This window comes from Eptatretus burgeri, chromosome 1, assembly GCF_056783735.1.
Source record: "Eptatretus burgeri isolate ZD-2024b chromosome 1, Ebu_testis_v1, whole genome shotgun sequence".
Taxonomy (NCBI): domain Eukaryota; kingdom Metazoa; phylum Chordata; class Myxini; order Myxiniformes; family Myxinidae; genus Eptatretus; species Eptatretus burgeri.
In genome coordinates, this window is record NC_140961.1 from 44,776,655 (window position 1) to 44,799,211 (window position 22,557).

Below are 22,557 nucleotides of genomic sequence, written 5' to 3' on the forward strand. Positions count from 1 at the left end.
AACCCAGCTATTTATTCTGCGATGCAAGATGGCATTTTCAATAGGGGGAAGACGCAACGAACGGGGTACATTTCAACAAAGCACATTTATTTCACACAGCACACGCAAACAGTGATGCAGCCAACATGTATACAGGCAAACAAAAGCAAGGGAAAGCACTACCACCGAATATGATTATTATTAATGTACAGTCACTTAACAGTTTTACTTATGGACATGGCACCACCAACATTCATTCGAAATTTAAAAAAAAGGATTAGACCACCCCAATAGACAGGCGGGTCAGACTGGGCCTGTGGGCCTTTATGGCGTGGGAGTTGGCTGACCGAAAGGGCCCCACGAGGCCGCGCAGGTTACCTTCCTCACTGGGGCACCCAGCACCCACGACGCTCCTTTCCTACGGCAGCTAGCGTAGCCGCGGTCTGGCCCAGGGCTCGTCCGATGGCCCGGTCATTCGGGCCCAGCCGGCAACGCCTCAGAGGAACGAACGGGCCTTCGCTCTTTCCGAGTTGATGCTCTCGTTAAGAGCCCGCTCGTCCCTCGCGCTGCCCGGACTGTCACGAAGCCCGACCACCTCAGACCGTTCGGAGCTGGTTGGCGAGTCCTCTCCGGCCCGTACTCGAGCACGCAGGTCTGCGCGGCAGAGCAGGCGGGGCTGCGCTCCCAGCTCGCGTCTCCTCCTGGCGTCCGACCCTCTTCACCGACTGAAGGCTCCAAGCACCAGGCTCCCGACTTCCGCGCAGCTCCCCGACTGCTCCAGACAGACACTCTCCAGACCCAACTTGACTCTCCTCCCGACTTGATCGTTGAACTGGTGCTCTGCGCGGCCTTTTATAGGGCTGGTGAGATGAGATCTGATCTCCGCCCTCTCACCTCTGACCTCTGCTCGGAAAGCGGACGTGGTAGAAATCACCGGCCCTCTGGATCCGAATCACCGTCGCTTGCGCTCACAACAAAACCCTCCGCGTCGGTTTGCAGCGACGCTGTTCGCTGGGGACTCGCCGCGGCTGGTGCAAAGATGGCGTCGTTTCGGAGACAAAGGTGAGGCGATGTTTGTGGCGTGGAGATGTTGACGGTTGCTGGCGGAGTGGTGAGGATGGCGTGGTTGTTGAGAGGCAGGTGTGGTTGTGGTTGGTGTTGTGGTTAAGGGGAGCGATGTTGGTTGTTGTAATGGTGGTGGAGATGTGGTTGGTTCAAAATAACGATAGAAAAAGAAAAACACTCTCTCAAAGGATCACAGCCCTGTGACACGAATAATTTCCATTAAACAACTGTGGGGAAATCTAACTGGACACAGACTTATCGATCTAACTGAACTAAGGACCTTTTATGGTGTTCTGCGAATTTCCACAGCCGTAACACTATGTTTTAAACTTCAACCTGATCAGATACATGGTCGGACAGCCAGAATTATTTAATTTTTTTGATTTGGGTTCTTTTATTATAATAATTATTTATTTATTTATTTTTGAATAAGGCTTACTTGGCTGTGCCCTGGATGGGTTTGGGGATAGAGTAGCAGCAGCTGAAATGTGAATCCTATCAAGGTTCCTCCTGATGACTTCATCTTTTCTTTTCCTTGTTTGGGTTCCTTTTGATGACTCCAATGCAGGACTGTTCCTATTTGGTCATCCTTTTGATTTGAATTGAATATATTTTAATCCCATTCTGAATTCAATTTAATAATAATAAAAGTCATGGGTCAGGGTCGTGGTCCGATCAAAGTGGGGAGTCTTGGTGCCCGGTCATCACTGCCAGCAGTTATAAAGTGGCAGTTCTAATTATGTCTCATTAATTACGTAACATACCAGTACACAAACACCACACAAAACAAGTCCTGGCAAGGGTCTGCAATCTCTGATTGCTCTTTTTCTTGTGTGTTCTATGTATATATGCATGTCGAAGTGAAGGGTCATATAATACAAGGAAATCAGACACAGGTGGAGGCCATTCAGCCCATCATGCCTGCACCACATCAACACCACACTAATTTATCAACACAAGATCCAAAGAAAAAAAATTCAGTTTTTTTTTTAAAATAAAGTGTTTTTGTGGGGGGTTTTTGTATTTTTTTTCAACCCTCATGGGCTTGGTTAAAAAACACATCAACCACACAACACCTCTTCATGAGATAGAATGAAAGAAGATCGCACAAAAAGGGGAAACGTCAAAATAAAATTGCACATTTTCAGTGAGCAAGCCACCGCCCGAGGTAACGCACAACAGCCGTGGCCAAACGCAGGCGAGTAGGGCCTGAACTTTGTTCAAGTTGATCAATATTGTTGCGGTTCTGCAAAAGCGGCACTCCTCCGAGACAATGGCACCCAACATATAGCAATCCTAAGACAGTTATCTCACTAATATGCGTTTAGTTATCCCTTTCCATATGTCTTTGAGGGTAAATGTGACAAGATGTGATGTATTGGGCTTTTAGTTGTAGTCCGGGAGCCAACCTGTGTACGAGGCTGTTTTAGGGTTGGACCTTACAGCCTCTGCTATAAAATTTTACACCCCCAGGATGTTTAGATATATGTTTGCAGTTCATGAAAACCAATGTTGGCAATTCATAAGCTCTTGCGAAAAATTTTGGCGGACGTTTTTGTTTGAGGAAGATTTGAAAAATTTGATAAAACAGCAATTGTCAATATAATTTCTAAAAAAATTAAAAAATCACATTCATGAAAAATAAATGTGAACTAAATGTAAGAATTCAATCAGTGCATTGTAAAATGACAAAAAAAAATTGCCTTTGTGGAAGTAAACCTCGTAAAAGTACATAATTTTGTGAAAAATGCCTTAAAAATAACGTTTTTTTGAAGATGGCCTTTAGAACTTTTCTTATCATAGGCAGATGCTGCATTAGAATACTAATTTCTCTTAATGTGATATGAACATGGTATCCATGGCTAATTAAAACAGCAAATTTGAGTGAGTTCTATCAATTTTTAAAGAGAAAATTAACATTTTTGTCAACCAAAGTTACCCCTACCCCCAAAATCCTCTTACTCTATTGAACACAGTTCGGTTAAGGTTTGCTGGATCCAGGTTGGGTACTTCACAGTTCACTCTTCCAAAGGAAAATTCAATGGTGTTTGGAGTGACATGGCCCTGGAGCAGACATACAACAATGAAGGGAAGACATCTCTGTTCAAAGGCATATCTCAGGCACCAGCTGCTCGAGATAAATATGTGAAGACAGCACCATTTCTCACAGCTGTATCAGAGAACATAAAGTCTATGGCTAATCAAGGCCAACAGGAATCTACTCATCATGGAGAAACACATAAGCAGGCAACAGAAGAACATATGCATGTTGAGGAGATCAAGAAAGTGATATGCCAGCAGATGATAAACCCATTCCAGTGTAACAACCAAGTGGATCTGCTCAATAGAGCAACTAGTGAGAAGGCTGCTTCAAAAGACTTGGTCCATGCTCAAGCTAAGGTCATGGAAGCCATTATGAAAGCAGAAGAGGTGGTCTCTATTAAGATTGAACCACTGAAGCTGGTAACTTTCTCCTCACAGAAGAAATCAAACCCATCAAGGAAACAGAGTTTAATCAGGATCTATCAAGATGAGACTGCAGCTACACGTGTGCTGTGTTTCTATCGAGATGCCGACCCAGTCACAAGACAGATTGCATTTTCCCATGAGTGGACAGACTACCCATCATCCCTGTTTGAGGTTGATCCACGCTTAGCACAGGGGGTTGTAATGCGCAAAGGCAACAAGTCTGATTTCGTGGCAGTGCTAATTGCTGAAGCTGAGCAGGATGTTGTTTTACAGCTGCCATCATTACCACAGAGTGACCTATACACAGTTTATCTGGTAGACACAATGGCATTTGTAAATAAATACCAAAAAATGGGTGTGAAAACATTTGGTGAACTTCCCCAGCTGTATCTTCGCAAGCTCCTGCAGTTGAAACCTGAAATGTGCAACTGTGTCAACATCATTGGTGATCAGTATGATTTTGATGATACCCATACTTTGAAGGGTGATGAGCAGCAGAGGAGAAACCAGACAGACCAGGCAAGACAATTCTCACCATCCAAGAGTCTAGAAATTCCGGACTGGAATTTACTCATGAAGAATCCAAGAAATAAAGGAAATCTTCAGAACTTCATTGGCACTTCCCTTTGTGAGAGTCCTGAAGCTATTCCGGATGGAGTGACCATCCATCATTCTTGGTGGTATGATGGAAAACAAAGGTCACACTCTTTCCATCACATCAGCATCAAGTTCAGTTCTGGACTTACCTTGTGAAGAACATGAAGAGGCAGACACAAGGATTATTGCTCATCTTGCATATTGTGTGGAATATCTTGATCACCATCGAGCTGTTGTGCATGCAACAGATACAGACATAATTATGCTGTGTATATATCACTTCTGCTGCTTGAACACATTGCAAGAACTCTGGATACAACGGCAGAATCAATACCTACCTATTCATGAGCTGGTAGAAGTGTTGAGCAAGAAGTACCAGAAAATCCTCTTGATGTCGCACTACACTTCTGTGCACATATGTGTTGTGTGGATGTGACACAGTGAGCTACCCATTCAGAAGGGGAAAAGAAGAGGTCAGGTCAGGTATGGGAGCATGTGCCAGAACAGCGCGTCGCTGCGTCCACTTTCCGCCGGTACTCCAGGGGCCTCCATCTGGCCATCCCCCAGGCAGATGCCAGGCCCATCCCCATCTCCTTGAGATGATGGTCAACCTGCTGCAACCATGAGGCACGTGGTCGGCCCACTGGCCTCCTCCACTCATGAGACTCCCTCGCTGAGAGAATCTGGTGAGCAGGATCAGCGTCAGGAAAACGAGCCACATGTCCATACAGCCGCAACTGACGCTCACGGACTATGCAGGTAACAAATCTCATCCGAGTCTCTCTCAGCAACCGCTCGTTGGACACAAAATCCGACCAGCGATAGCCAAGGATTCTTCGAAGAGACCTGGTACCAAAGGAATTAAGTCTCTGTCTCAGATCCTTGGTCAAAGTCCAAGTCTCGCACCCATAGAGCAAGACTGGAAGTACCAAGGACCTGAAGACTCGGACTTTTGTCCTCCCGCACAGGTACCGGCAGCGCCACACCCCATGATCCAGTGAATCCATGACTCCCCAGGCCCGACCCAGACGTCTATTGACCTCCGGCTCACAACCTGCGGAGACATGAATATCACTGCCAAGGTAAGTGAATCTATCCACGACCTCAACATCCTCACCACAAACAGACACAGACAGGACAGCAGCATCCAAGATGTCACCGAAAGCCTGGATCTTAGTTTTGACCCAAGAAATCCGTAATCCCAACGGCTCCGACTCCTCATTCAGCACCTCGAGGGCCCCCAAGAGGATGTCTAAAGTCTCCGCAAAGATGACTGCATCATCTGCAAAATCAAGGTCCGAGATCTTGACATTGCCAAACGATGCACCGTAACTTGATCTCTCCGACATCCTCCCTAAAATCCAGTCCATACAAGTGCTGAAAAGTGTGGGGGCAAGTACACATCCCTGACGAACTCCAGTAACAACTGGAAATAAGTCAGAGATGGTACCACCACACTTCACAGCACTCTCAGTACCAGAGTAGAGTTCAGACATCAGATCGATCAGTTTTGGTGGCACCCCACGAAGACCAAGAATCCTCCAGAGGACATCCCGATTCACTGAATCGAACGCTTTACAGAGATCAACATAGGCTGCAAGCAGCCCCTGCCGAAACTCTCGTCTGCGTTCGGTGAGGACACGAAGGGCAAGGATACGGTCAATCGTTGACCTCTTTGGTGTAAAGCCTGACTGCTCTGGACGCTGGTGCTCAAGCAGATGGTGGCGAACCCTATCAAGAATTATCCGAGCAAAGACCTTGCCCGGCACTGAGAGCAGCGTCACCCCTCGGTAGTTGTTGCAGTCTTGGCGATCACCCTTCCCTTTCCAGAGAGGGACAACAAGGCCCCTCTTCCAGTCAGTTGGGATGATGCCTGTGTTCCTGTGAAAAGAAGAGCGGCACAGGTTTCTCTGGGACTGATAGGAAACCTTCCCCACCTTGTTGATTTTGGAAGAGATAGTGAAATGGCAGCAACAGAATGTGTCATTGATGAGGCCAGAGTATACTGGACTGCTCTGTATGGCCAAAAAGGGTTCAGCTGTTTGGATACCCTCAGGCAGCATATGTTTGTCTCTTCAAAATTAGACCTTAGGTCACTGCCAGCAACAGAAGATGCGTTTTACTTCCTTGTTTTAAGAGCATTGTATCAATTGCTTCTGTATAGACGTGCACATCTCAGTGACCGAGCACTTCCCCAGCCACAACATTTGGCAGAACCCTTATCAATGGAAAACTGGTCCCAATTCTCATGTCTAAGCCAGCCAAGCCAAACATAGACAAAACGGTGTCTTGCATGTGCAAATTATCCAAATGTCTGAAACGATGTTCATGCAAAAAGGCTGCTGTGCCTTGCTGAGTGACATGCATATGCCTTCGTCAGAGAGGTTCATGTGGTGGAGTTGTTTCAGAGAGTGACTCTTCCTCTGAAGAGGATGTTTCATGTCACAATATTGTGTTAATCCATTTCTAATTTTATCTTCCTTAAAACCATGGCATGTAAAAGTATGTTCTTGTTCCTGACCCCATTGATAGTCAAGCATTTCTGAGTTGCATAAATCTTTTGTTGTTTGACATATCACCTTGTCAATTGTAGGTAGGTTAAATCACCAATTGTGATATAGGAAATGAACTCCTCTTTAATATGAGGGGTCATTTGTGTATATAGGTTTAGTGGTTATGATTTTAGGACAACATGAATTACCCCTACCCCCATCCTACATCTTCGCTTTTGCCAACATTTTGTTATCAGAGGGGGCTCGCATAAGTGTTGACTGTGTTGTTGCGCAAGAGTTTCACCATTGCCAACATTGGTTTTCATATACTCAAAGGGTGTCTCTTTATGAAAATCAACACAAAAATTTTATAGCAGACCGGGCAATTTTTTTTTAATTTTGATCGGTTGGCTCCCGGACTATTGTGTCTTCAACCCTTTATTCTTTCGTTTCTTTCACTTATTTCCCTCCCTTTATTTCATATACAAACCCCGCCATGCAAGCACACACACCAGATCAGTGAGGTTACTGGCCAGCAGGAGGAGGTAGCATCTGCAGCCACTTCATTTGCATATGCGCACCATTTCCTGTTCAAACAGTGTGCCATAAACCAGATGACGCCTCACCTCAGATCCTCACCATGTTCACCACAGCGCTACAACGCTCACCATGATTACTGCAAACGCCTACAAAAATTCCAACAACCTACGCCCGACGTCTTCACCACAAACGCCACCACTACCAACCACTTCAACCTCATCAACACAATCACCTGAAATGCTTACAACACTTCAAGTACTTTACCGCAGACGCCACAGTGCTTCCCTCACCTCAATACAACTGCCAGCAGCTCCCTGGACGCTCACAACAGTCATCAGTGATGCCGGGAAATGAAGGAGATAGTGGGTGCCTGCGAGCCAGAATACTTTGGTGTGCAGCTCGAAGTGCAAATGCGTGCCGAGGTTCATTCAGTGACGTCTGGATAGCTCTGGTGCTCCAGTAACCATGTGTTAGTTTGAGTCCAGTGCACATTTGTGACCGAAGAGCATTCCCGAAAACCTGCGTCCCTTAGGAATCATGGAGCTCCATTGTGTGCCGGAGCCTGAGAGCAACTGAGGCCATTTTCGGCTCTGGAGTCTGGCGGGGAGACATTTCAGGGTGGCATCTACGCACCAATAGAAACACTCAGGAATGGCAACCAGGCCTCCTGATCAGCTTTTTGGCTCCTCCCTTGCCCAGGCTCTATAAAAGAAAGATCGGGCTCAGTCGATCTGTTTCGTCCAGGCTCTCTCTTTCATCCAGGCTCCAAGAGGAATCTCTCCGGAGCCTTTGCCCAGCCGAGCACCACTGAGCTGAGAGGGCAGCGCAACCGAGTAAAGCGAGCGGGACGGGTCATTTGCGCTCAGCTTTGATGGCGTTCCATTATCATTAGCGAAACATTTAAAGACTTCTCACATATCCCCGTTAAGCTTTCTCTCGCACATATTTTCTCAATCTGCCTTCTTCACCAAAAGAGCATTCCTGATTCGCATCTCACACCTTCCTCTTGTATCATGCTGAACCACATTTTGCACCGCCCACTCACACAACATAAACACCACCAGTTTACTTCCCTCCTCCCCTTCCAAAGCGATTGGGTTGCGTAGGTGCATCAACCGCACCAGGCACAAAGAAGTCGCTACACCTTCACTATTTCTCTTCTCTCTGGGCTAAATCTAATTTCCGTGTGTGTGTGTGTGTGTGTGTGTGTGTGTGTGTGTGTGTGTGTGTGTGTGTGTGTGTGTGTGTGTGTGTGTGTGTTAGCACTTGTAACCTGTGTAACATAATCAAAATAAAGACCAATTACTGCACCATAGTCCCAAGAAGAAAGCCAGACATAACAATGCACACACACACACACACACACACACACACACACACACACACACACACACACACACACACACACACACACACACACACACACACACACACACACACACACACTGTTGCTGGCCAGGGGTCGGGTGACAAGATCACTCGGGGGGAAGCTATCTCGGCTCCCACCAGACTCCCTGGAATTGTAGGCCGTCGCACACGGATAATTCTGTGATGCGGCGGGTTGCTAACCGACCGTGGACGCCAATAACTCAACCGCGTGACCTCGGGTCCTCCCGTCTATGGGTTAACGTTACCTAATTAATCACATGATTTAATTACCGGGGAAAACGCCCTCGGTACGCCTTGTCCGAACGGGATCACTCTACCGGATCGGATGCAGCCGAGCGACACTGCCAAGGACATACCGGCTAAAAGGAACAGATCGTTGGGAATAAAGTCCCGGCTAAGCTAAGATTCTGACCATGCTGGATCAATGAAGGAAAAGACAAAAACGAGCTGGGAGCATTTCTAATAATTATTTATTTACAAGCAGGTGAGGAAAGTTATGTGGTGCAGGGAATAGGTTTATTGAGGTGTGTTATGCAGGGATAGAAAGAAATGTGAGAGGTGCGGCAAAATTACAAGCAACTTACAAAAGCGACCACACAGCAGACTTAACCCGAAACAATAATAATCTTCTGCAATCTTACTTATGTGGACAGGTGCCAGGACAACGCACGCACGCACACACACAAAAACCCAATGAAGAGGAGTTATTGAAACAAGAAGGGAGAGGAGTTGAGGCTACGGTCTCTTGGTACTTTGTACAATTAGCTGCGCGAACGTGCCACCAATACGTTTGGGGGGAATGTTCCGTGGTGCGATACCTAACTAACAGCTGGCGCGCCATCTCTCGCTTCGTGGCAATTCATGCAAAGCGTCATCCAGAGAATGCGACATGACCGTCGGGCGTAAAGGAGGAACTTGAGTTGGGAGGGTGGAGTCCAGATGATGACGACAGGAGGGCAGAGTCCAGGCGAAGACGAAGTCCACCGTGTGCAGGGGCAGCAGAACAGAGAGAACGAATGGCCCCGCTCCGACTTTTATAGGCCCCTGACATGGAGCGGGGTGGGGGCACCCCGAAGCGACGCATCGTCACTTGAACCGGGCGCTCTGATTGGCCCCAGTCCCCCGCTGGGCCCGGCCTCGATGGCCGGAAGCGGCATTATTCCCCTTCCGGCCAGGGGCCCCACGCTGTGAAAATGTCTTGCTCCGACCTCACGACCTGATATGAATCGCCCACATCAAACTCCGTGTTGTGAATTGCCTTGCAAGAACCCCCGGGCAAAGCCGTGACGACCGGCCGAAGGTGGCGTCGGTCCTGCATGCCTGCCCGGGCACCCCCGACCAGCACTGGTCAATGTGCCCGCTCCGTGATGTGCCATGCGGCCCGCACTGTACAACATGCCCCTGCCCAATCGCAGCTTTGCTCGCCGTAGAGGCGAGAAGGTAAGATGTTATGGCAAACCCATGCACAGACGGTAATGTGTCCATTCTTGCCCTGCTCTATATGATAATGAGGTGTCACGGGCTAAGCATGGGTCTGCCTTTGAGCTCGTTCCGTATAGTGCGCGCAGATCTGTCATGGCCCACATGGTCAGCGCTCGCATTCGCCCGATTCTGCTATCGTGTTCGTGGGGCGAAACCCGATCAATACAATTAGTCCAGAAATGGGTTGAAAAGTACGGGCCGCCCGTATCGTGCACAACGTAGCGTGGTTATCGTTCTTCTATTATCGGCCTCTGCCGATGTCGCTATTGGCACCAAGCTACTAGCCACGCTCTCGCAGATATTGGGTCATTTGCTTCTGTGTTGTGAAAAACACCATCTGTGCAGCCTCTTTAAGAGATATTCATTCGTATGCCTTTTCAATGCAATGGGCAATCTCATCCCAGATCATTGGAAGCTCGAGCCGATCATCTCGAGCTGCCGAGCATACTGTATAACTTGCCGCAAAAGTTGGGTTGAGGGATCGCTTGAGGACGGGAGCTCTGTGCTGTGAATGCTCGTGATCTGCCGCACTTGCGCGCTGCTTGCACGGGCTTTCTCTGCCCCTCCCCCGCAGAAGTTATTCCGAGAAGTTCCGCAGAAGTTATCGTGGTTTCCTCGCAGCCGTGGCACGCGCTGGATGCAAATTCGGATTTACCTCAGAAATAAGCAGAAAAGAAGAGTAGAAATGATGTTAGTGGAGTAAGCAAACCTAGCTATGAGATCCCCACAACACATGTCGCATTTGACCCACGAGATAAAAGGGAAGGGACTTCCTACATGTATATTAATGGCATAACTGTCTTGGGACCACGATATGTTGAATGGCATTGCCTTGGAGGCATGCGGTTTCCAGAACCGCAACAATACACACATATACATATATATATATATATATATATATATACATATATATATATATATATATATATATATATACATATATATGTATTGTTGCGGATTCCGTGCCCGCCGGCGTGCGAACGGCCACGTAACTCGAATCGCGGCACGTCGCCCACCGGACGGACAATCCAGTCGTGACCCTCTCGGACTAACGCCGGGAACCAGTCACGGGTGGACCTTTCGGTCTCACCGCGATCGAGCCAATCAGCCCCCGCGTGGGATAGGGTTGCTCGCCAAATTCGAACTACCTAAGTACCCACGCGGAGGGTAGACCGGGCGATCGCACCTCGCCGCAGGTCGACTTCGGACACGGGCCACTTAAGCGACCCGTTCCGTACTATCAGAATAACCGAGCGGTGTTATCGTCGACCTCGACGGTTCGATTAATTATCGGGCGTATTCAGCCCACTACCAACCCTTTACGTGAAGCAAGATGGGGATTCAATGGAGGAAAAGACGAAGCGAAGCGGGAGAACAGTTCAACAATAAAGCACATTTATTCGCGACGAACGGAAAGCACACAAATACAATTCCACCAAATGCACACAAAAAAAGAAAACACAATTCCATTTACACAAAAAGCAAACATAAAAGTGAAAACACAGTGCAGAGCTAATACCGACTACCGAGCACACGGCAACACTTATACAATTCTACTTCACAGACGGCGCCGACAACACATACCCAAAACCAAGGAAAAGAAATCCCCCAAGAATGGGGCAGGCCTGAGGCCGAGACCGGGTCGGGCCTACCCGTCTGGTGATGAGACGCGGAGCGGCGATGGCCCCGCAACCCGCGGGCCTCGTGGACAGTGCCTGGCAGGGGGTGGGAACGGGGCCCCCTTGGTCGCACTATCTCAGCGCGGGGGGAAACAGGAGGGGGTTGCTGATGCTCGGGGTATAGAGGATCTTTATTATCCCTGGTGTGCGTCTCCACCTCGGCCAGGTCGCGCTGCCGGCCTCCCTCGGGTGCAGCTTCCTGCACGACGCGAGCACCCCCTCGTCTGGTGTCGCCGCCTTTCCACAGCTCCGTCCCCTCCGTTCCGACTCCAACGCACACGACGAGCAGCTCCACCGCCCGCGAAGTCTTGACCCTCTGCTTCCGACTCTCCTCTTCTTGACTCTCCTTTGCGACTCTCTCCTTACTCGTTCTGACTCCTTCGCGACTCTCCTCTGCGACTCTCTCTGACTGACGAACACCGTCCTTTTATCCCCCCGTAACTTCGCCTTTGACCCCCTCCCTTTGACCTTTCACCTCGCTCCCCATTGGCCCGAGAAAAAGTGGGCGTGAAGGCTTTTTGATCCACAAATTTGCATATATCGATCGCCCTGGGGGCGGGCCACCCGCCCCTCGCTCACCGATTGGACGGCAAAAAGTGGGCGTGTGTCGTTTTTGATCCGTTTTTGAAGCAGAAAATCCGTGATTTTGTACACGCTGTTCAACGTGCGCCCTACACGAGTCCAGCATCGGTGCCCATGAGTGGCGCGAGATGACGGTGATGCGATGGTGGCGAGTTGTGACGGTAAAGGTCATGGCGGTTGTGGTGAAGCGGCGTTGTGGTCGGTGGTTGATGTTGTGGTTGTGATGGTGGCGATTGGTCCAAAATAAAGATAGTAAAAGAAAAACGGCTATTCTGAAGAGTCGCAGCACGTATAAATGACATGTATTCCCACTAGACAACGGGTTTGGGCCTAACTACACATGCACTTACCGAGATACCTCACCTAAGGGACCTGAATGGTGGTTTGCGAATCTGGTAACCACAACACTACCCCCTTCCCTTTTTACAGACTCGTCCCGAGTCGTCAAATTTTCGTGTGCCATCATGTGTAGTTCTCCCCTAGTACACTTTACCTACGGATCCCTGAGTGCGACATTCATGGTATTCGTGTCCCCAAAATAAATAACCTGAGGGCTGCGTAACTATCTAAACAAACTCACTCACACGGACGACTTAAATAAAATTGCCGGCGCTAGGACAGACATGCCGGGGGCGCACTCATATTTACAGTACATCTTAACCTTAACTTACAAATTTTACACTAAACCATGGCCCAGGATCAATGAACTCTGCAAAAGAAAAGCAGTTAGCAGGGAGCCAGGTTGCCCGCATGCAGTCTCTGACTCAAACAATGCAGGTGACAGGGAACGTGGCTGGCTGCTCACACGCAGTCCAAGGCCTTCCCTTTTGAACTGAACTCAGTGAACCACAACGGTGCTTGGGCTGCACAAACGCAGTCTCCGTGCCAGCTCAAGTGGCACACGCAATGAGCACAACGAATGGATGCATGAACGGTTTGAACTGAATGCAGTGAACCACAACGGTGCATGGGCTGCACAAACGCAGTCTCCGTGCCAGCTCAAGTGGCACACGCAATGAGCACAACGAATGGATGCATGGACACAAACACGGTGCACGGGCTGCCACTGCAGGCCCGTGTTGTAGCTGCCAACAGGGCAGTTCTCGCAGCTTGCAAACTGTTGCCTTGATCCTGGCGCACATGGAAATGAACAGGGGGGGCAAAGCAAAAATTTGGGGCAAAGCCCCAAAACGGGGCTGGTGAACGTGGGCAGTGGGCATGGCATGGCAAAGGTGGCAGGCAAACACAGCCCGCAGAAGAAGGCCGCTGCAGGCAAACACAGCCGGCAGATTAACTGGCCGGCACAGGCCTTGAAGAAAAACAGCCAGCAGATGAACTGGCCGGCACAGGCCTTGCAGCACAGCAGCTGCAGACGATCCAGCCGGCACAGGCCTTGCAGCACAGCAGCTGCAGACGAAGTTGGCCGGCCTCCGCCTTGCAAAAAAAAAAACAGCCAGCCGATGAAGTTGGCCAGCCTTTGCCGTTCAGTGGAGGTTGGTGGAGGGAGTGCGGTGGTGCTGGCCACTCGGAAGGCGGGCTCAGACCTACCTACCTGTCTCCCTCCCAACCTATCGCCTTTGCCTGTCACTGTACATACCCACTCCCTTAATTTGTCAAACCCCAATTTAGCCCCAACTTAATTTTTTTTCTGTTGTTTTTATTTTTACTCCCCCACTATAAATCGTCCCCTAACCCCCTTTATCGTCTTTGTTCGGCTAACCTATCCTGTCACCTAGCCTACTCCCAACCCCTACGTTCCCTTCCCGGAGGGGAATAAGGGAGAGCTAACGTCCTGTGTCGAGGCCCAACGAAGCCTCAGAATGGCCTCCCCAGAGTTCGGCGATCTTAACACCAAGTGGGTCCAGCGGCCCACAACGACAGCGAGGGGATGGATGGTGCGGAGGGGTACATCCCCTAATCTACCCTATCCATTTAACTGTTAAACTACCCCGGGGCTTTCAACAAGCGCCTCTCGCTTAAACTATTGGTTCTAACAACCCAGATTCCCGTCGCCTGTGTTGGTGTCCTCACAATTTCGGGCCTCGCCCCCCAATTTTCTCTCCGTGCCCTCACACGGTCTCCTGGCTGGGACACATGGCTCCCTTTGGCAGGCACGACCCTCTGCCGATTCTCCCGCTATGGCACCCCCGGGCACTACACTGCCTCCGAGCCTACCAGCTCCCTAACACCGGGGAGTGCCCCCCATGGCACCTCCCCTGAAACGCACACGTGGCAGGCCGGCCTCCCGGGCCCCTTTCCGAGGGTCACCCGTGCCCACAACACTGCCCACGCGGCTAATGGCGCCCGCGGCCCCCGCACCAAGCAGGCGCACCCGTGCCCACTACTCTATCCCGGCCCCCCATGGGCCCATGGCCTACCGCGGCCGACTAGCCTGGTGCCCGGGGTACCCACTCAGCGATACTCACCTTTCGCAGCCACGCTCCCAAGCCCGTCAACAGGGCTCCTGCACCCCTCCAAATGGGTCTCGAGCCTACTTTCCCACCAACAACAAAACGACCTCCATTTTTCAATTTGACTAACCCAGCTAACTCACTCTACACTGACCCCGGGGTCCCTTGGGCGGGAGTCACTCCTCCCCCCAATCACTCATCGCACCATGCATTCCCCATTCACTCCACTCACACAGACCCGCTGGCCTCACTCACTCAACAAGCACTCACCTCACAACTCACCAACTCTTCAACACACACACCACTGAACTCTGCCATCCTTCTATCTGCACCCCCTAACTAACTCGTGCTCCCACGTCGTCCCTTAAACTATAGCACGTTCCTTTTAACACTACGTAGCTAAACTACGTCAACTCTACACATCCACAAGTCTGTCACTGTCCTCAAATGTCCCATTTTATTTCCCAACCTAAATCTCGCTACAATCCCTCTAACTAATCCATTCCACAGACTCCATGAGGACTTACCCCTGCCCCATGAAGTCGGTCTAGCTAAGCTAACCCTTCCCCCTAACTAGTTTCCATCCTGTGCCCAGGTAAGGGGGTCTTTCACCCCTTGCCCAGGAATCCTGTACACCCGAAAGTGAGGCTTGCTTTTTTTTTTTTTTTCCATGCGCAGCACCTGCGCGGCAACTCAGAGCTCGCGCACTTTGCACCTGCCCGTGACGTCATGCAGCTGCACGTGTTCCTCGTCCCTCCTTGGACGGTGCCATCCGGCAGAGATTCCCCTCCTGCCGGATTCCAACCACACGTGCAGCCATGACGTCACCGTGCGCAAAAAAAAAAACACAAGCCCCACGTCTCGAGGGGTTTCCCACGCGAACACATGTGCTTTGCCCGTTGGAGCTTAACACACACGATCGCGTGGAGAACCCGTCCGGTCCAAATCCATTTACCTGCCTAAACTTTGTCCGTCCGCGGGATCGGCAAATCCACCGCGTGCGTTTCCGGACCGGGACTTCACTCTCGCAAGCGAGCACGTGGTGGTCTCGTGCGTTGCACAGCACGAACCGCGTGCTCACTGCTGGGTGAACCCGGCACGGTCCGCGAAACAACTACAGCCGCTACTCGGCTTTCGCTCCTCTGTCGCCGTCTCCGTCTCCATTCCACACACGCATACCTGCGTGTTACGACGCACACAGTCCACTCCATCACATTCACACGGGGAGACGCGGCTGCGTGCTCCCGCATGCCAACCGACATCTCCCTCTCATACCGCTCTCTCACACACACGGTCTCCCTTGCACACAGCGACCTTGCACACGGCCGTTCACTCACGCATGCGGGGACACTCACCCGCCGTGCCTCATCCACACACCGTGCCTCACTCACACACGCGGGGGCACTCACCCGCGGTTCCTCACTCATATACGCGGGGGCACTCACCCGCGGTACCTCACTCATACACACGGCGACACACACACGCGGTCTCTTCCACACACGGTTCCTCACCCACACACGCGGGGGCACTAACCCGCGGTGCCTCACTCACACTCCGTGCCTCATCCACACACGCGGGGGCACTCACCCGCGGTTCCTCACTCATACTGGCCGTTTCACTCACACACACGGCCTCTTCCACACACGGTTCCTCATCCACACACGGTGCCTCATCCAAACACGGCGTGCTGGGAAGCACGCACTCCAGCACCATCGCCACCACACCACTCACACACGGGGTCGCTTCCACACACGGTGCCGCACTCACACCTTGCACCACACACACGGGGACAACCACACTGGGGATTTGTGTCCCCACAAGGGTCTCCGGGGCCTCTACACCCCCCAAGCTCTCCGTGCACCCGTTCACAGCACCCGTCCCCTCAACCTCGCAAAGCACGACCGAACTCACCTGGTCGTGACTCGCCTCAAGGGGGCATACTCCCTCCCCTCGTTCCTGGAGGAGGCCATCCAGCTGCTCGCACCGGGTCTCCACACGCTCCGCGAGCTCACCCCCATTGTCCTCCACTACCTCCGTGTGTGTGTGTGCGTCACTTACCCCGTCTTCCTCGTGTAGTCTTTCCTCTATTTTTTCTATCTCCCGTGTCTCTCCCAACTCTTCACCCTTTACCTCCCTTGTCTCAACTATTATTTCCTTTGTCACGGCCTTCATGCCCGCCTGCAGGCATCGGCCCATGTTCTGCGTCTCACCCCGCAGCTTTTTCATCTCTTCCCTCATTTGCTGTGTATTCGCATCCATCGTCGTTTTCACTTCATTTGTATTTGTATCCATCTTTTCGTTCATTTGTTCGTTCATGCCTTTCATTTCGTTTTTCATATTCGCTTCCATCTTTTCGATCATTTTCGCGTTCATCTTTTCGTTCATTGCCGCCAGCATGGCGCATAGCTGGGCCATGTTGGATGCACTCAGCTGAGCCGTTTCGGCAAGGGTTGGGGAAGGGTTTTGGTGGAGAGGGGGGGGGAGGTGTCATACACTGCGGCCGCTGCCGCACCCATTTCAGGTTCTGGGTTCAGTTGGGCGAGTCCGTGTTCCTGCACAATCAACATTTCCTGCACGGGGATTCCATCCTGAGCCATGGATTCTACATTACTATTACTCATACCTAATCCACCCGGCACCCGCTCACCTTGAGACGCCATCTTGCTTCTCGTGAAGGGTTAATTTAACTCGCTCGTAATTTGGAGGGAATCGGGGGTCGCTTCTCTCACCCCTGGACCGATTCCCGTGAATTTCGCTGGAGACAGGAGAGCCTGTTGTCCCGCTCTCCAATACCAGTGCCGCGAGGAGGGCGATGAATTTGTATCGCACGACCTGACACCAGTGTTGCGGATTCCGCGCCCGCCGGCGTGCGAACGGCCACGTAACTCGAATCGCGGCACGTCGCCCACCGGACGGACAATCCAGTCGTGACCCTCTCGGACTAACGCCGGGAACCAGTCACGGGTGGACCTTTCGGTCTCACCGCGATCGAGCCAATCAGCCCCCGCGTGGGATAGGGTTGCTCGCCAAATTCGAACTACCTAAGTACCCACGCGGAGGGTAGACCGGGCGATCGCACCTCGCCGCAGGTCGACTTCGGACACGGGCCACTTAAGCGACCCGTTCCGTACTATCAGAATAACCGAGCGGTGTTATCGTCGACCTCGACGGTTCGATTAATTATCGGGCGTATTCAGCCCACTACCAACCCTTTACGTGAAGCAAGATGGGGATTCAATGGAGGAAAAGACGAAGCGAAGCGGGAGAACAGTTCAACAATAAAGCACATTTATTCGCGACGAACGGAAAGCACACAAATACAATTCCACCAAATGCACACAAAAAAAGAAAACACAATTCCATTTACACAAAAAGCAAACATAAAAGTGAAAACACAGTGCAGAGCTAATACCGACTACCGAGCACACGGCAACACTTATACAATTCTACTTCACAGACGGCGCCGACAACACATACCCAAAACCAAGGAAAAGAAATACCCTCAAGAATGAGGCGGCCTGAGGCCGAGACCGGGTCGGGCCTACCCGTCTGGTGATGAGACGCGGAGCGGCGATGGCCCCGCAACCCGCGGGCCTCGTGGACAGTGCCTGGCAGGGGGTGGGAACGGGGCCCCCTTGGTCGCACTATCTCAGCGCGGGGGGAAACAGGAGGGGGTTGCTGATGCTCGGGGTATAGAGGATCTTTATTATCCCTGGTGTGCGTCTCCACCTCGGCCAGGTCGCGCTGCCGGCCTCCCTCGGGTGCAGCTTCCTGCACGACGCGAGCACCCCCTCGTCTGGTGTCGCCGCCTTTCCACAGCTCCGTCCCCTCCGTTCCGACTCCAACGCACACGACGAGCAGCTCCACCGCCCGCGAAGTCTTGACCCTCTGCTTCCGACTCTCCTCTTCTTGACTCTCCTTTGCGACTCTCTCCTTACTCGTTCTGACTCCTTCGCGACTCTCCTCTGCGACTCTCTCTGACTGACGAACACCGTCCTTTTATCCCCCCGTAACTTCGCCTTTGACCCCCTCCCTTTGACCTTTCACCTCGCTCCCCATTGGCCCGAGAAAAAGTGGGCGTGAAGGCTTTTTGATCCACAAATTTGCATATATCGATCGCCCTGGGGGCGGGGCCAATTCGCCCCTCGCTCACCGATTGGACGGCAAAAAGTGGGCGTGTGTCGTTTTTGATCCGTTTTTGAAGCAGAAAATCCGTGATTTTGTACACGCTGTTCAACGTGCGCCCTACACGAGTCCAGCATCGGTGCCCATGAGTGGCGCGAGATGACGGTGATGCGATGGTGGCGAGTTGTGACGGTAAAGGTCATGGCGGTTGTGGTGAAGCGGCGTTGTGGTCGGTGGTTGATGTTGTGGTTGTGATGGTGGCGATTGGTCCAAAATAAAGATAGTAAAAGAAAAACGGCTATCCTGAAGAGTCGCAGCACGTATAAATGACATGTATTCCCACTAGACAACGGGTTTGGGCCTAACTACACATGCACTTACCGAGATACCTCACCTAAGGGACCTGAATGGTGGTTTGCGAATCTGGTAACCACAACAGTATATATATATATATATATATATATATATATATATATATATATATATATATATATATATATATATATATATATATCTTCTTCTTCTTCTTTCGGCTGCTCCCGTTTGGGGCCGCCACAGCGGATCATCCGTATGATCCGCATAGTGATTTGGCACATGTTTTACGCCAGATGCCCTTCCTGACGCAACCCTGGTCGCCTCTTATGACACAGGGATATGGTACACCTATTTTAACCGGGGTATACACCGGCCCAGTTCACTGGTACTCATTTCGCCGACCTCGGAAGGATGACAGGCTGAGTCAACCCCCTGGTGTATTAATTCAGTGGCAACCACTGAATTATCAATATATATATATATATATATATATATATATATATATATATATATATGTATGTATATATATATATATATATATATATATATATATATATATATATATATATATATATATATATATAGCCACCACATGCACACACACAAACATATGAACACACATATATAAACACACAAACACAGATATATTATGTACTGGTACTTCCAAAAGTTATTTTATTTGAAGTTATAACCTTAACTTGTAAGCAATTGACTGATTTCCCAACTGCCTGGATCATAAGCTGGGCACCGTTTTTCATCGAGGTTTCGATCCTTTCAGCCCAGAACCTCTCCAAATGGTGGATTTACAACCCCGGTCGCAAGTCCACATCAGTAGATTACTCAACATAAATGGACCTACAACCTCAAAGTTGTGTCCAGACAGTCAGTCAACACATTCAGACTTATTTAATTATTACTTTCATTTACAGTATTACCATCTTATATATTATTTCCGAGTTTGTGGTTTCATGTCGCGCTATCTTCGACTTTGTTCTGCGCTCGAGTAACGTGATATTCGGTTTACATTATCTCAAAGACCATATGAGGTGCATGGTACAAAAAAAAGTAAATAAAATGGTTCTGAAACAGTGAAGTCGTATTCCACTTACTGCATTAAAGTAAAATTACTACTGATACTCTGCATCAGTTCCTTTCTCAAACACACCCACCCCAACATGTCACGCAGAGCGTGGGTTATGCTAGTATATGAATAACTTTAATCATATACCACTTTATATGATAATATATTAAGCGATTAAACACTTTACCTTGCAGACATGTCCATGACACAGCACCTCCATCTAACCATCGACTCAAACTATCATTAATAACCGATTTTAACATGCTGCACTGCGTATCTTAGCAACCACCAATAAATTGTATCAATGCTTATTTATAATGTATTATATAAATAATATTTATTACGTATGCCACCGAAGGTGAAGGAGGTTATGTTTTCACCCCTTTATATCTGTTTGTCTGTGTACAGGATATCTCAAAAGGTTGTGTACGGATCTGGATGATATTTTGTGGACACGTTCGGTGTGTGACAAGGACGAACTGATTAGATTTTGGTGAACATCCGGATCCGGATCTGACTACTAGGATTTTTTAAATGATTCTTCACCATTGAGAGATAGGGCTAAAAATGATATGTAGCACGACATCTCAAAAACTTATGGACGGATTCGGATGAAACTTGGTGAACACGTTGGGTGTGTGACAAGGAAGAATTGATTCAATTTTGGTGATTCAGACAAAGAATTGATTCAATCCAGATTTGGATACGAGAATATTTAATTCTTAAAGTGATTCTTCACCATTGAGAAATCGGGCCAAAAACGATATAGTACTGTGTAGCATATTTACCTTCGCATTCTGCAAAAGGTTATGTTTTGGTCGCTGTGTATTTATTTATTTGTGAATATGTGTGTTTGTTTGTTATTCGCATAACTCAGAAAGTATTAAACCGAATTGCATGAAATTTGATGGGATGATTCGTGAATATCCAAGGACGATTTGATTATATTTTGGGAGCGATCGGGTCAAAGGTCAAGGTCAAGGTCATGAAAAGGTCAAAAACACTCTTTTGAGCATAACTTCCTTCATGATACAGCTATCGACATGCAACCACCGCCATATTGTTCCATGACGAGATACCTTTCGGATATGTAGTGTCGGATTTGACGTAACGTCATCGGAACTGCGTCTAAATGACGTCACAAGATGACGTAAATTTTCAATTTTCGATCTCATCAGTTTTGATCATACCGTTTTGTAGGACTTACCTTAAGGACATCACACACCAAATTTGACTTCGATCGGACTGACCGTTATGACGTCATTGACGTTTGAACATGACGTTTTTCAATTGTGTTTAAAATGTCCTGATATTTTACATTCAAATATCTATATAAATTATCAAGCAAAGTCTCCCAAATCCAGGCATTAGGATCAGTACCAAAATATCTGTTTATTGATGTACAGGTTTTGCCAATTAACTCTGTAGTCAAGGTCAAGGTCACACTCAAGGTCAAAACATACTTGTAGGCATAGCTTCAGATCTAATAGAGCTATTGACATGAAACCAACGTTAAAACGTTCAGTGAACTACGAGCTTTCAGAATGGTAGTCCCCGATTGGACGTGACGTCCCCGGAAGTGCGTCAAAATGACGTCAAAAGATGACGTCATTTTTCAACTTTTTAATTTTTCAGTGTTTATCATTCCATTTTGTTGGACTGCCTTCAAGGAGGTTACACACCAAATTTGACGTCAATTGGACTGACGGTTGTGACGTCATGGATGTTTTAAAATGACGTTTTTCAAGTGTGCCCAGAAAAAAGTTGCGGCAGCGAAGGTATGCACTCTACCGAGTGCCCGTTCTAGTTCAAAAATGTATTGGGCCCAATATGTTCTCGTGGATCAGGCATTACTCGGCAGAGGTATGTGCTCTACCGAGTGCCCTTATAGTTTTATTGTGCAATTGATACTCACACCGAACTCCCCTCGTGTGTTCGCTTCCGATCTCCCTTCCATGTCACGCCTATCAATCATCCACTCCGGAGGCGTGACTTATTTGCACGAAAACCGGGAAGGTGGGGCTTCTTGCCTGCTTGGACATGCAGCTCGGTTGTAGTTGTTTTAAGAACGTGATCCTATTGCTGGCTTGTAAATGCAAAAACATAGGAGAACGTCACAGGGGGGCAATTACATACTGTGGGAAATTATCCTTCATCCCTATCTAACTAAACGCACCACCCCCCCCCCCCCCCCGTGTGGTGACATGTAACACTTAAGCTCACAGTTTCCAGACTTAGTTTACATCAAGATGTTTCCTACATGTCCACAGGCCAAGCAACTCTATACGATCCTATCTTTCCGATGAAATTCTTCCATCTACCCCACAAACATAATAATAATAATAATAATA

The 22,557-nt window shown here is 49.3% G+C and overlaps 1 protein-coding gene across 10 annotated transcripts in view; it reads right to left on the reverse strand.

Moving 5' to 3' along the window:
• CRYZL1 (crystallin zeta like 1) overlaps positions 1-22,557 on the reverse strand; it is a 76,454-nt gene that overhangs the window by 38,142 nt on the left and 15,755 nt on the right. The window lies entirely within an intron of this gene.